Source organism: Ranitomeya imitator, chromosome 6 (assembly GCF_032444005.1).
Source record: "Ranitomeya imitator isolate aRanImi1 chromosome 6, aRanImi1.pri, whole genome shotgun sequence".
Classification (NCBI taxonomy): Eukaryota; Metazoa; Chordata; class Amphibia; order Anura; family Dendrobatidae; genus Ranitomeya; species Ranitomeya imitator.
Window position 1 is genome coordinate 184,139,077 of NC_091287.1, and position 14,355 is coordinate 184,153,431.

Consider the following 14,355-nt stretch of genomic DNA (forward strand, 5'->3'; position numbering starts at 1 on the left):
AATGAAAGTCTATGGAGAAAAAACGCATCCTGTGGGCAACTTTCCAGGATGCGTTTTTTTCTCCAAAACGACGCATTGCGACGGAGGCCAAACGACGCTAGTGTGAAAGTAGCCTAAGCCGACCCCCCTAATTTTGCCACAATAAACTGGGAAAACTTAATGACTTGAGTATAAGCCTAGGGTGGAAAATGCAGCAGCTACTGGTAAATGTCAAAAATATAAATCGATACCAATAAAAGTAAAATTAATTGAGACATCAGTAGTTTAAGTATTTTTGAATATCCATAATGAATCAGGAGCCCCATATAATGCTTCATACAGTTTATGATGGGCTGCATAAGATGCTCCATATTAAAATATGCCCCATATAATGCTGCACAAATGTTGATTATGGCCCCCTAAGATGCTCCATACAGATATTTGCCCCATATAATGCTGCACATGGCCACATAAGATGCTCTATACAGATATTTGCCCCATATAATGCTGTACATGGCCACATAAGATGCTCCATACAGATATTTGCCCCATATAATGCTGCACATGGCCACATAAGATGCCCCATACAGATATTTGCCCCATATAATGCTGCACATGGCCACATAAGATGCCCCATACAGATATTTGCCCCCATATAATGCTGCACATGGCCACATAAGATGCTCCATACAGATATTTTGCCCCGTATAATGCTCCAGAAATGTGGATTATGGCCCCATAAGATGCTCCATACAGATATTTGCCCCCATATCATGCTGCACATGGCCCCATACAGATGCCCCATACAGATATTTGCCCCATATCATGCTGCACATAGCCACATAAGATGCTCCATACAGATATTTGCCCCATATAATGCTGCACATGGCAACATAAGATGCCCCATACGGATATTTTCCCCATATCATGCTGCACATGGCCACATAAGATGCCCCATACGGATATTTGCCCCCATATCATGCTGCACATGGCCACATAAGATGCTCCATACAGATATTTGCCCCATATGCTGTTGCTGCGATTAAAGAAATACAAAAATTACATACTCACCTCTGGCCCCCGGCACTTGCTATAGTCACCTGCTCCCTGTTCCACCGCTGACCGCCGCTGTGTCTTCCCATCATCTGCACCGACGTTCAGGAAGAGGGCGGCGTGCACTAAACGCGTCACTGCGCCCTCTGGCCTGAGCGTCACTGCGGAAGACACAGCGATGCTGATGGTGGAACGAGGAGCAGGTGAATATCGCGCACTGCCCCGGTCATACTCACCTGCTCCTGGCGCCGTCACTGCACGTCTGTTCCCCGGCGCCGCATTTTCTTCCTGTAGTGAGCGGTCACCGTTACCGCTCATTACAGTAATGAATATGCGGCTCCACCCCTATGGGAGGTGGAGCCGCATATTCATTACTGTAATGAGCGGTACCATGTGACCGCTCACTACAGGAAGAAGCTGCAGTGCCGGGGAAGCAGGGACCTGCAGGGACCGCACCAGGAGCAGGTGAGTATAATTAGACAGTCCCCGCTCCCCCTCCCCTGCCGACCCTTGGGTATGACTCGAGTATAAGCCGAGAGGGGGACTTTCAGCCCAAAAAAGCGGGCTGAAAATCTCGGCTTATACTTGAGTATATACGGTAAGTTCTATGAGTGGTCTAGTTTTCAAAATGGGGTCACTTCTGGGGGGAAGAGTGGGGGTTCCACTGTTTAGTCACATCAGAGGCTCTGCAAACATGACATGTTATCCACTATCTAATCCATCAATTTTTGAGCACCAAAAGCCAAATGGTTCTCCTTCCCTTGCGAGTCCTTCCATGCGCCCAAACAGTAGTTTTCACCACATATGGGGTAGCGGAGTAGTGAGGAGAAACTGCACAATAAATTGTATTGTCCATTTTCTCCTGTTACCCTTTTGAAAATGCTAAATTTGGGGCTAAATCAATCTTTTGGCAGGAAAAAGTAAAGTTTTCATTTTTTCCTTCTACATTGCTTTAGTTCTAGTGACGCCTCTAAAGGGTTAATAAAATTCTTGAATGTGATTTTGAGCACTTTGAGGCATGTAGTTTTTAACCCCTTTATGAACTTAGTAATACGGTATGTTTATTGGTAAAAATCTCAGAAATTTGGCCAAAATGTAGAAAATTTAGAAATTTTCAAACTTTTAATTTGCATCCCCCTAAATCAGAGAGCTATTTCACACAACATATGAAACAAATAACATTTCCCACATTATCCTCTTTACATACTGTAAGCAAACTTTTTGAAACATAATATTTAGTAGTTAGAAGGGTTAAAAGTTACCCAGCAATTTCTCATTTTTAAAACAAAATTTAAAAAACATTTTTTTAGGGACCACATCATATTTGAATTGACTTTGAGGGGTTTATATGACAGAAAATACCCCAAAGTGACACCATTCTAAAAACTGAACCCCTACAGGTGCTCAATATCACATTCAAGAAGTTTATTAACCCTTCAGGTACTGAAGCAATGTGGAAGGAAAAAAAATGAACCTTTAGCTTTTTTCACAAAATGTTTTACCTTGGACTCATTTTTTTATTTTTAAAAGGTTAACAGGAGAAAATGGACTCTAAAACTTGGTGTGCGATTTCTCCTGAGCACACCATATGTGTGGGAAAACTACTTTTTGGGTGCATGGTAGGGCTCAGAAGGGAAGGAGCATCATTTGACTTTTAGAATGCAAAATTTGCTGGAATCATTAGCAGACGCCATATTGCTTTTGGAGATCCTCTGATGTGCCTGAATAGTGGAAATAAGTGACACCATATTTTGTAAACTAAACCCCTCAAAGAACGAAACTAGTTATGTGGTGAGCACCTTGAACTTGCAGGTGCTTCACAAAGTTTATAACGTTGAGCCATGAAAATAAAAAAAATCTAATTTTTCCTACAAAAATTTTCTTTTTACCAATTTTTTTCAGAAAGATAAAAGGAGAAAAAGAACATTACAATTTGTTTAGTAATTTTTCCTAAGTACACCAATACCCAATATGTGGAGAAAAACTACTGCTTGGGCGCACAGCTGGATTGAAAACAACATTTGCTGGAATCATTAGTGGATGCCATGTCGCATTTGGAGAGCCTCTGATGTGCCCAAGCAGTGGAAATATCACACATTGAGCCTTGAAAAAAAAATACATTAATCCAAGAAAAATGTTCTTTTAGCTCCAATTTTTGTTATTGTCACAAGGGTAACAGGAGAAAATGGACCCCAAAATTGTTGTGCAATGTCTCCAATTTCAGTGTGGTAAAATTGATAAGGCAGCTTTATTCCTCTGGTCTGGTCAGTACAGCAATGCCACATTTATATAGTTTTCTTTATTTTGTGGTGCTTTTACACAATAAAACTATTTTATAGAAAATAGAATTATATTTGCATTGCTTTATTCTCAGAGTTGCAACTTTATTTTTCCGCTGATGAAGCTGTACGGTGGGGTTTTTTTTTAGCAAGAAAAGATAATGTTTTCAGAGATATCGTTTTTTGTTACATTCGTCTTTTTGATTGTGTTTTATTCCACTTTTTGTTCTGTAGTATGATAAAGCATTGTTTTTGCTTTATTTTAATTTTTTTTTTTTTTACGGTGTTCACTGAAGGGGTTTACTAATGGGACAGTTTTATAGGTCAAGTCGTTCCGAACATGGTGATAACCCATATCTGTACTTTTTTTTGGTTATTTTTGTTTTCACATAAATAATGTATTTATTGGATTGATATTTTTTCATTTCCTTTTGTTCTTTATTTTGTGATTTTTAAAATATTTTTAAAAATTTTAATAACTTTTTAAAGTTTTTTACATTGTTCCAGGATGGGACATCAACTTTCCCTGCCCTGTTTGCTGCACTGCATTGCAGGGAATTACATCTGTTTGTCGCATTCAGGGAGGAGGAGTGTCAGCTGCTGCTCGGAGCAGGAGCCAATAGGCTCCGCAGCTATTTTGTGGCCCAGTGTCACCCTGGTGACCGTTGACACAATGTAATCACAATTGCTTTGTGCCGATGAGAGCAGAGAGGGAGATACCTCCCTCTGCGATGCCCATCGTTGTCTCGGTCACTATTGACAGTGGCATCAGAAGGGTTAACCTCTCGCAATTGGTGCTAGTACCGATCATGGGCGTTGCTCCAGGGTGTCAGCTCTCATATAGAGCTCAGATCCACATTTAATCATGGTGGTGCGCAGCGTGAGCCCGCCCAATCGTGGAAAAGTATATGTACGGCGGTTGGAGGGAACTCCCACAGCACTGTTCATATACGTCACATGTCAGGAAGGGGTTAATCTAGTAAAAGTAAACAGCATCCACAAAACGTGAACCAAAAAAAATAAATAAAAACAAAGTAACTATTATTTTGTCTATAGCAAAGCACACATCTTACTGACATCGACAAAACAGCTTGTGTCAGCTTATGACTAGACAGGAAAGATATGCTTAAATGTATGTGCCAGTATTATATTGTCCCTGCAGGGTAAACGCAAGTGAGAACATGATAAAGATGACGTCTATCAATGATGTCTTCCTCTATGCCTGGGGTGTGATATAGAAACTTCTATTCTTTCTTTGAACCTTACCAATGAAATGCTTTCTGAAAGCTACAAATAGGGTTTCTGCTACTGCGTCTTATCCACTCAGCTGTGAATGTTTTCCAGCACTCACGCAATACACTTTTTACAATACCCATTATCTTATACTATCTTTTCTTGTTTGTTTTTCAGAAACATTTTACAATTACAAAAATAAAGAAAAAAACAGTCCCTGTAACAACCTCCGCCTACCATTTTTGTCTCTTTCTTCAGTATGTTAGGTATTCATTATGCAAACTAGGGGGCGTGTCAGTGAGGGATAAATGACCTGTCAGCAGTCTGCATTATGAATATCTAATTAGAGCCCCCCAACAGCCCCACCTTAGGGCATGAGAATCTCATAGACTACAAACTGAAAATAAAGATGGATTTCATCAACCAAGGTATCATTGTAATCAGTATAACAACGCCGACCTGACACTGTGTGTAGGTTACTGTGCAGTGCTAGCGTCACCGTCCCCGCCTTTGAATGTTTAAGTAATCAAGAGGAAGTGAGCGGCCAGCCGCAGCTATGTGACTTCATCTTGATTGCATACATTCACCTGAAGGTGGGGAAGGTGACGCCAGTGCCGATTGGGCTCAGAGCTCACGTGTCATAACAACCGCACATAAGCCCCAGGAATGCAAGTGCCAACAGCAAGTGTTTTAATTTTCATGGGGACAAACATTCAGATCAAGAAAAGGTTGTCCTAGTAGTGGACAGCCTCTTTAATAACTATATCTTGGAATTTTAACGAGTTTTACAAATTGGTTGTTTTTTTAAATAAATTATTATTGAGCAGAGAAAATCTTATTATGTGCCCCTGATATGTTGTGCCCCTATATAAATGTCAGTGACATACAAGCTCCAGCGGCTTATCATGACATTACAGGGCATATGACACTGCAGAAACAATGGCTCCTGTAATAAAACAAACAGGCAGGGAAATGTGTTCCCTCACAAACAGCTTAGTCCCTGTAGGGTCACTAGTATATTCTTGTATGTTTTCTCCCATGGTCAGGAGCTGTGTATGACCATGAAATTACCGATACCACAGTTTTGATTGGCCTAAAAACACATTTCTTTAGACTGGCCTATCACCTCACTTCACTTATCTAACCATCCCCATTTTGTCCTTACATTTTCTTCAAAATCTTGTCCCTTGTAGCATCTGTTGTCACCTGCTCCACATACTTCATAGCCCCTGTGTCTGTACTTGTACACATACTGGCTGGTGACCCATGCAGTGTTGTGTGAAGACCCTATTTATTATATTGATGGCTGGACCATACAATACAAGCAAGTCCACCATCCACCTCTCGTGTCTCCCCTTTTTCCTAAAAGATTGTAAGCTTGCGAGCAGGGCCCTCATTCCTCTTGGTATCTGTTAACCCCTTCAAGACCCAGCCTATTTTGACCTTAAAGACCTTGCCGTTTTTTGCAATTCTGACCAGTGTCCCTTTATGAGGTAATAACTCAGGAACGCTTCAACGGATCCTAGCGGTTCTGAGATTGTTTTTTCGTGACATATTGGGCTTCATGTTAGTGGTAAATTTAGGTCAATAAATTCTGCATTTATTTGTGATAAACACGGAAATTTAGCGAAAATTTTGAAAATTTCGCAATTTTCACATTTTGAATTTTTATTCTGTTAAACCAGAGAGATATGTGACACAAAATAGTTAATAAATAACATTTCCCACATGTTTACTTTACATCAGCACAATTTTGGAAACAAAATTTTTTTTTGTTAGGAAGTTATAAGGGTTAAAATTCGACCAGCGATTTGTCATTTTTACAACGAAATTTACAAAACCATTTTTTTTAGGGACCACCTCACATTTGAAGTCAGTTTGAGGGGTCTATATGGCTGAAAATACCCAAAAGTGACACCATTCTAAAAACTGCACCCCTCAAGGTACTCAAAACCACATTCAAGAAGTTTATTAACCCTTCAGGTGCTTCACAGCAGCAGAAGCAACATGGAAGGAAAAAATGAACATTTAACTTTTTAGTCACAAAAATTATCTTTTAGCAACAATTTTTTTATTTTCCCAATGGTAAAAGGAGAAACTGAACCACGAAAGTTGTTGTCCAATTTGTCCTGAGTACGCTGATACCTCATATGTGGGGGTAAACCACTGTTTTGGCGCACGGCAGGGCTTGGAAGGGAAGGAGCGCCATTTGACTTTTTGAATCAAAAATTGGCTCCACTCTTTAGCGGACACCATGTCACGTTTGGAGAGCCCCCGTGTGCCTAAAAATTGGAGCTCCCCCACAAGTGACCCCATTTTGGAAACTAGACGCCCCAAGGAACTTATCTAGATGCATAGTGAGCACTTTGAACCCCCAGGTGCTTCACAAATTGATCTGTAAAAATGAAAAAGTAATTTTTTTTCACAAAAAAATTCTTTTCGCCTCAATTTTTTCATTTTCACATGGGCAGTAGGATAAAATGGATCATAAAATTTGTTGGGCAATTTCTCCCGAGTACGCCGATACCTCATATGTGGGGGTAAACCACTGTTTGGGCACTCGGCAGGGCTCGGAAGAGAAGGCGCGCCATTTGACTTTTTGAATGGAAAATTAGCTCCAATTGTTAGCGGACACCATGTCGCGTTTGGAGAGCCCCTGTGTGCCTAAACATTGGAGCTCCCGCACAAGTGACCCCATTTTGGAAACTAGACCCCCCAAGGAACTTATCTAGATGCATATTGAGCACTTTAAACCCCCAGGTGCTTCACAGAAGTTTATAACGCAGAGCCATGAAAATAAAAAATAATTTTTCTTTCCTCAAAAATGATTTTTTAGCCTGGAATTTCCTATTTTGCCAAGGATAATAGGAGAAATTGGACCCCAAATATTGTTGTCCAGTTTGTCCTGAGTACGCTGATACCCCATATGTGGGGGTAAACCACTGTTTGGGCGCACGGCAGGGCTCGGAAGGGATGGCACGCCATTTGGCTTTTTAAATGGAAAATTAGCTCCAATCATTAGCGGACACCATGTCACGTTTGGAGAGCCCCTGTGTGCCTAAACATTGGAGATCCCCCAGAAATGACGCCATTTTAGAAACTAGACCCCCAAAGGAACTAATCTAGATGTGTGGTGAGGACTTTGAACCCCCAAGTGCTTCACAGAAGTTTATAACGCAGAGCCATGAAAATAAAAAAAAAAATTATTTTCTCAAAAATGATCTTTTAGCCTGCAATTTTTTATTTTCCCAAGGGTAACAGGAGAAATTTGACCCCAAAAGTTGTTGTCCAGTTTCTCCTGAGTACGCCGATACCCCATATGTGGGGGTAAACTACTGTTTGGGCACATGCCGGGGCTTGGAATTGAAGTAGTGACGTTTTGAAATGCAGACTTTGATGGAATGCTCTGCGGGCGTCACGTTGCGTTTGCAGAGCCCCTGATGTGCCTAAACAGTAGAAACCCCCCACAAGTGACCCCATTTTGGAAACTAGACCCTGAAAGGAACTTATCTAGATGTGTGGTGAGCACTTTGAACCCCCAAGTGCTTCATAGAAGTTTATAATGCAGAGCCGTGAAAATAATAAATACGTTTTCTTTCCTCAAAAATAATTATTTAGCCCAGAATTTTTTATTTTCCCAAGGGTTACAGGAGAAATTGGACCCCAAAAGTTGTTGTCCAGTTTCTCCTGAGTACGCTGATGCCCCATGTGTGGGGGTAAACCACTGTTTGGGCACACGTCGGGGCTCAGAAGGGAAGTAGTGACTTTTGAAATGCAGACTTTGATGGAATGGTCTGCGGGTGTCACGTTGCGTTTGCAGAGCCCCTGGTGTGCCTAAACAGTAGAAACCCCCCACAAGTGACCCCATTTTAGAAACTAGACCCCCCAAGGAACTTATCTAGATATGTGGTGAGCACTTTGAACCCCCAAGTGCTTCACAGACGTTTACAACGCAGAGCCGTGAAAATAAAAAATCATTTTTCTTTCCTCAAAAATTATGTTTTAGCAAGCATTTTTTTAGATTCACAAGGGTAACAGGAGAAATTGGACCCCAGTAATTGTTGCGCAGTTTGTCCTGAGTATGCTGGTACCCCATATGTGGGGGTAAACCACTGTTTGGGCACACGTCAGGGCTCGGAAGTGAGAGAGCACCATTTGACTTTTTGAATACGAGATTGGCTGGAATCAATGGTGGCGCCATGTTGCGTTTGGAGACCCCTGATGTGCCTAAACAGTGGTAACCCCTCAATTCTAACTCCAACACTAACCCCAACACACCCCTAACCCTAATCCCAACTGTAGCCATAATCCTAATCACAACCCTAACCCCAACACACCCCTAACCACAACACTAACCCCAACACACCCCTAACCCTAACCACAACCCTAATTCCAACCCTAACCCTAAGGCTATGTGCCCACGTTGCGGATTCGTGTGAGATATTTCCGCACCATTTTTGAAAAATCTGCGGGTAAAAGGCACTGTGTTTTACCTGCGGATTTTCCGCGGATTTCCAGTGTTTTTTGTGCGGATTTCACCTGCGGATTCCTATTGAGGAACAGGTGTAAAACGCTGCGGAATCCGCACAAAGAATTGACATGCTGCGGAAAATACAACGCAGCGTTTCCGCGCGGTATTTTCCGCACCATGGGCACAGCGGATTTGGTTTTTCATATGTTTACATGGTACTGTAAACCTGATTGAACACTGCTGCGAATCCGCAGCCAAATCCGCACCGTGTGCACATAGCCTAATTCTAAAGGTATGTGCACACGCTGCGGAAAACGCTGCGGATCCGCAGCAGTTTCCCATGAGTGTACAGTTCAATGTAAACCTACGGGAAACAAAAATCGCTGTACACATGCTGCAGAAAAACTGCACGGAAACGCAGCGGTTTACATTCCGCAGCATGTCACTTCTTTGTGCGGATTCCGCAGCGGTTTTACAACTGCTCCAATAGAAAATCGCAATTGTAAAACCGCAGTGAAATGCGCAGAAAAAAACGCGGTAAATCCGCCATAAATCCGCAGCGGTTTAGCACTGCGGATTTATCAAATCCGCAGCGGAAAAATCCGCAGAGGACCAGAATACGTGTGCACATACCGAAACCCTAACCCTACCCCTAACCCTAACCCTACCCCTAACCCTACCCCTAGCCCTACCCCTAGCCCTAACCCTACCCCTAACCCTACCCCTACCCCTAACCCTACCCCTAACCCTACCCCTAACCCTAACCCTACCCCTAGCCCTACCCCTACCCCTAACCCTAACCCTATTCTAACATTAGTGGAAAAAAAAAATTTTCTTTATTTTTTTATTGTCCCTACCTATGGGGGTGACAAAGGGGGGGGGGGGGGGTCATTTATTATTTTTTTTATTTTGATCACTGAGATAGATTATATCTCAGTGATCAAAATGCACTTTGGAACGAATCTGCCGGCCGGCAGATTCGGCGGGCGCACTGCGCATGCGCCCGCCATTTTGGAAGATGGCGGCGCCCAGGGAGAAGACGGACGGGACCCCGGCTGGATCGGTAAGTATGATAGGGTGGGGGGGGACCACGGGGGGGGGGGGGGATCGGAGCACGGGGGGGGGGGGGATCGGAGCACGGGGGGGGGAATCGGAGCGCGGGAGGGGTGGAACGGAGCGCGGGGGGCGTGGAACGGAGCACGGGGGGGCTGGAACGGAGCACGGGGGGGTGGATCGGAGTGCAGGGGGGGTGATTGGAGCACGGGGGGGTGATTGGAGCACGGGGGGAGCGGACACGAGCACGGGGGGGAGCGGAGCACTGGATGGAGGGGGAGCCGGAGCAGTGTACCGGCCAGATCGGGGGGGGTGGGGGGGCGATCGGAGGGGTGGGGTGGGGGCACACTAGTATTTCCAGCCATGGCCGATGATATTTCAGCATCGGCCATGGCTGGATTGTAATATTTCACCCGTTATAATGGGTGAAATATTACAAATCGCTCTGATTGGCAGTTTCACTTTCAACAGCCAATCAGAGCGATCGTAGCCACGAGGGGGTGAAGCCACCCCCCCTGGGCTAAACTACCACTCCCCCTGTCCCTGCAGATCGGGTGAAATGGGAGTTAACCCTTTCACCCGATCTGCAGGGACGCGATCTTTCCATGACGCCGCATAGGCGTCATGGGTCGGATTGGCACCGACTTTCATGACGCCTACGTGGCGTCAAAGGTCGGGAAGGGGTTAAGTTCTGTGTTATTCCCTAAAATGCAAAGTGCTGCTGAATATGTTGGCACTACGGAAATACGAAATTATTATTAATATTATGAAATGGAGTTGTTCTGCATGGTTAGACACTGAAAATATCACATTACATAGCAAGGGCTCATTTACAAGATTATCCCACCTCAAAAAAAAATGTTTTAAACACAACCTATTTGGGAATTTTTCAATATGGCAAAATATATTGAATAAAATGTACTTTGCTCGTGAGACAACCAATTTATCATGAAAAAGGTGACCATAAAACATCAAAGTTTCACAGTATTTTTGAATACACTTAGAAACGACATCCTGTATAGCAAGCTGGTACTGCCATACTCATCTGTAAGAGAACAGCGGCAGGTGAGAACAATGGAGCACTTATCTAGAGTGCGGTATTCCCCTCAGAATTTAGGAGAATAGCAGGGAAATAAAAGACTTACATTTACCTAAATCCTATTGTTGTGTTTTGCTAGGGTTTTACTTTTCCTATACATCCCTCGCTTATAACAGAATTCATTCTATCAAGGAATTCTCTCATATTATGGATGTTGTCACGACGCCATAGAAGCAATCGGCTTCTCAGGCTATTACAGAGCACACTCCAGAGCAATTTGTTCTTCATCTCCGTTAAGTCCTCTATATAGCGTATTACACACAGGGTTATCAGGCTGGCAAAAACAATGCAAGAAAAATGCCGTTGGATCTCTGTTTAAAACACACTGGTCCTGGCAGGTTTTAATGAACAGTTGAGCTTCACCTCCATTCTATAACTTCTTGTCCTGGGTTTAATTTTAACTTCTAATTTGTGTGTTGTGTTTTTCTTTCCTTTAGATTTCTATAGCGATTTACCTGTATGATGATCAGTATTAGTGAGTCTGACTGAAAGTGTCTACATGGGAAGTAATCATCAGGCATTGAAATGTCCTCCCTCTATACCATCTTCTCTGGCTCTCTCCTTAAACTGACTTGGCACTTTCTAAATTGAGACTACTTAACCTTTTAACAATCCTTTAGCGGCCTCTAATCCAACTAAATCAGTTCTCTTGCATTGCACTGATGAGGGGCACACACCCAGAAACATGTCTGCAACTTGTTTTTCTGGTTTGGCTTATGAATCCAAGTCATGTGGCAAAGCCATTTAAAGGGTCAGTATCAACTTTTAGAACTGCTACAATCAACAGGTCGCATTTGGGTTCTTGTCCTCTTCCTCTAAGATAAAGGCTATTTGAATATTTGACAAGTGTCACCTACCTTCAAACATTGTTTCTGACCATGTATGGCAACATTACTCCTTAATGCATGTGGACCTTTTTGCAGCATAGATAAGGATTGGTTTGAGGAACATGACATGTTGAGGAATTGAATTAGCCTCTAAATTCCCCAGATGTCAATCAAATTTAGAAATTGTGGGATGTGGAAAATAAATTAAATTTATGAATGCCCCACTTCACAATTTACAGGATTCCAAATATCTGCTGCTAGTCTGTTGGTGCTGGATGCCATAGGACGCCTTTGGAGTTCTATATAGATCCAAGCTGTTTTGGCTTAATATATTGCATACATACTATGGGGCTGATACATCATAGGATTTATGCCAGAAAACTGACAGAAAAATCTCTGTAATGTCTAAACATTTTTGCACGACTTTTGGCTTTTTTTACAGAAGTCCCAGGTTGCTCTGCCAACGTGGGCAGATCATGAGTGGTGCAGGTGTTCTGCTTTGTCCACTCATCAAATTCATGAGCAGATGTGGTATACCTTATGCCAGAAATCTTACTCCAGTTACTCACTGCAGAAATATTTCTGTCGAGGTGCAATCATTCAAATTGTCTCTTCAGAGAAGGTGAGGACTTAATGAATCAGGCACTTTTGCTCCACCACACCGCTACGTTAAGACTGGTGTGTACAACACCAGATATAATGAATCGAGGCCTATGTATTTATTTTAAAAATTGTAATAATACATTTCAAAGAGCAATATGATTGGTGCCAACATTTCCGAATGACTATTACACTTCTAATTAGAGTTAATTTTACATTTCATGCTGAGTAAGTTGTAGTATGAATTAGCAGACATCAAGCAATTCTTTAGTCTTTGCTTTAATAGATCTTATTCATGAGGTTCATTGTGGTTAACAATGAATAGTAACACAATGTCAGCCTGGTAATATAAATACCATGGAAACAGGCTTTCTACAGACACAAAATATGCACCCAAATCATGCAGAGAACCTAAATATAGATATTTTCTAAATACCCTTAGAGGAAATTCAGATATAGATTAATAGTTACAAATTTGGAATATTATTAGTATAGGTATGTGGAAATAGTGTTTGAAATTAGATTTTTATGTCACACAGCATTAGGTGTGATTATTCAGATTGAAAGCAGTACATTTCATCAATGCATACTACTCCCACGATAATCATAAAACAAAGAGGTATACAACTTATGTGCAGTATAGTTATGGCTGCAATAGGAAAAAATGAAAAACACTCCCCACAATAATTTATATATTACTAGATGGTGACAGCATCGGGTATTCTAGAATATGTATGTATGTATGTATGTACATCGCGCTTAGCACAGCCACATAGTATATAGCACAGTTATGTAGTATATAACACAGCCCACGTAATATATAGCACAGCCCACGTAATATATAGCACAGCCCCCGCAGTATATAACACAGCCCACGTAGAATACAACACAGCCCACACAGTATATAACACTGCCCACACAGTATATAACACTGCCCACGCAGTATATAACACTGCCCATGCAGTATATAACACAGGCCACGCAGGATATAACACAGCCCACGTAACACAGACAGCCACGTAGTATGTAGCACAGCCACGTAGTATATAGCAGCCATGTACTATAGAGCAGCCACGTAGTATATAACAGAGCCCGTGTAATATATAGCACAGCCCATGCAGTATATAACACAGCTCATGTAGTATATAGCAGCCACATACTGTAGAATATAACACAGCCCACATAATATATAGCACAACCCACGTAATATATAGCACAGCCCTTGCAGTATATAGCACAGGCCACGTAGTATACAGCACAGCCCACGTAGTATATAACACAGCCCTCGTAGTATATAACACAGCCCATGCAGTATATAACACAGCCCACGCAGTATATAACACAGCCCACGCAGTATACAACACAGCCCACACAGTATATTACACAGCCCACATAGTATATAGCAGTGTGGGCACCATATTCCTGTTACTGAAGCTGTGCCGATGCGCGCGATGCTGCCGCCAGCTTCTGTTCCCAGTGATGCATTGCAAAATTACCTAGATGACTTAGCAGTCTCACGAGACCGCTAAGTCACCTGGGTAATTTTGCAATGCATCTCTGGGAACGGAAGCTGGCGGCCGCATCGCAATGCGCGGGAAAGCTGCGGAGGCGACGGAAAGTGAAAATAGCATGATTTTTTATGTTTTTAGCATTTTTAACATTATATCTTTTTACTGTTGATGCTGCAAAGCCAACATCAACAGTAAAAAGTTGGTCCGGGATGGGGCGACACAATGGCACTGACTGGAGGAGAGTAGGGAG

General features: G+C 42.5%; 1 protein-coding gene across 1 annotated transcript in view; it reads right to left on the bottom strand.

Annotated features, from left to right (window-relative positions):
* Positions 1-14,355, bottom strand: part of ADCY1 (adenylate cyclase 1) — a 614,659-nt gene that overhangs the window by 484,217 nt on the left and 116,087 nt on the right. The window lies entirely within an intron of this gene.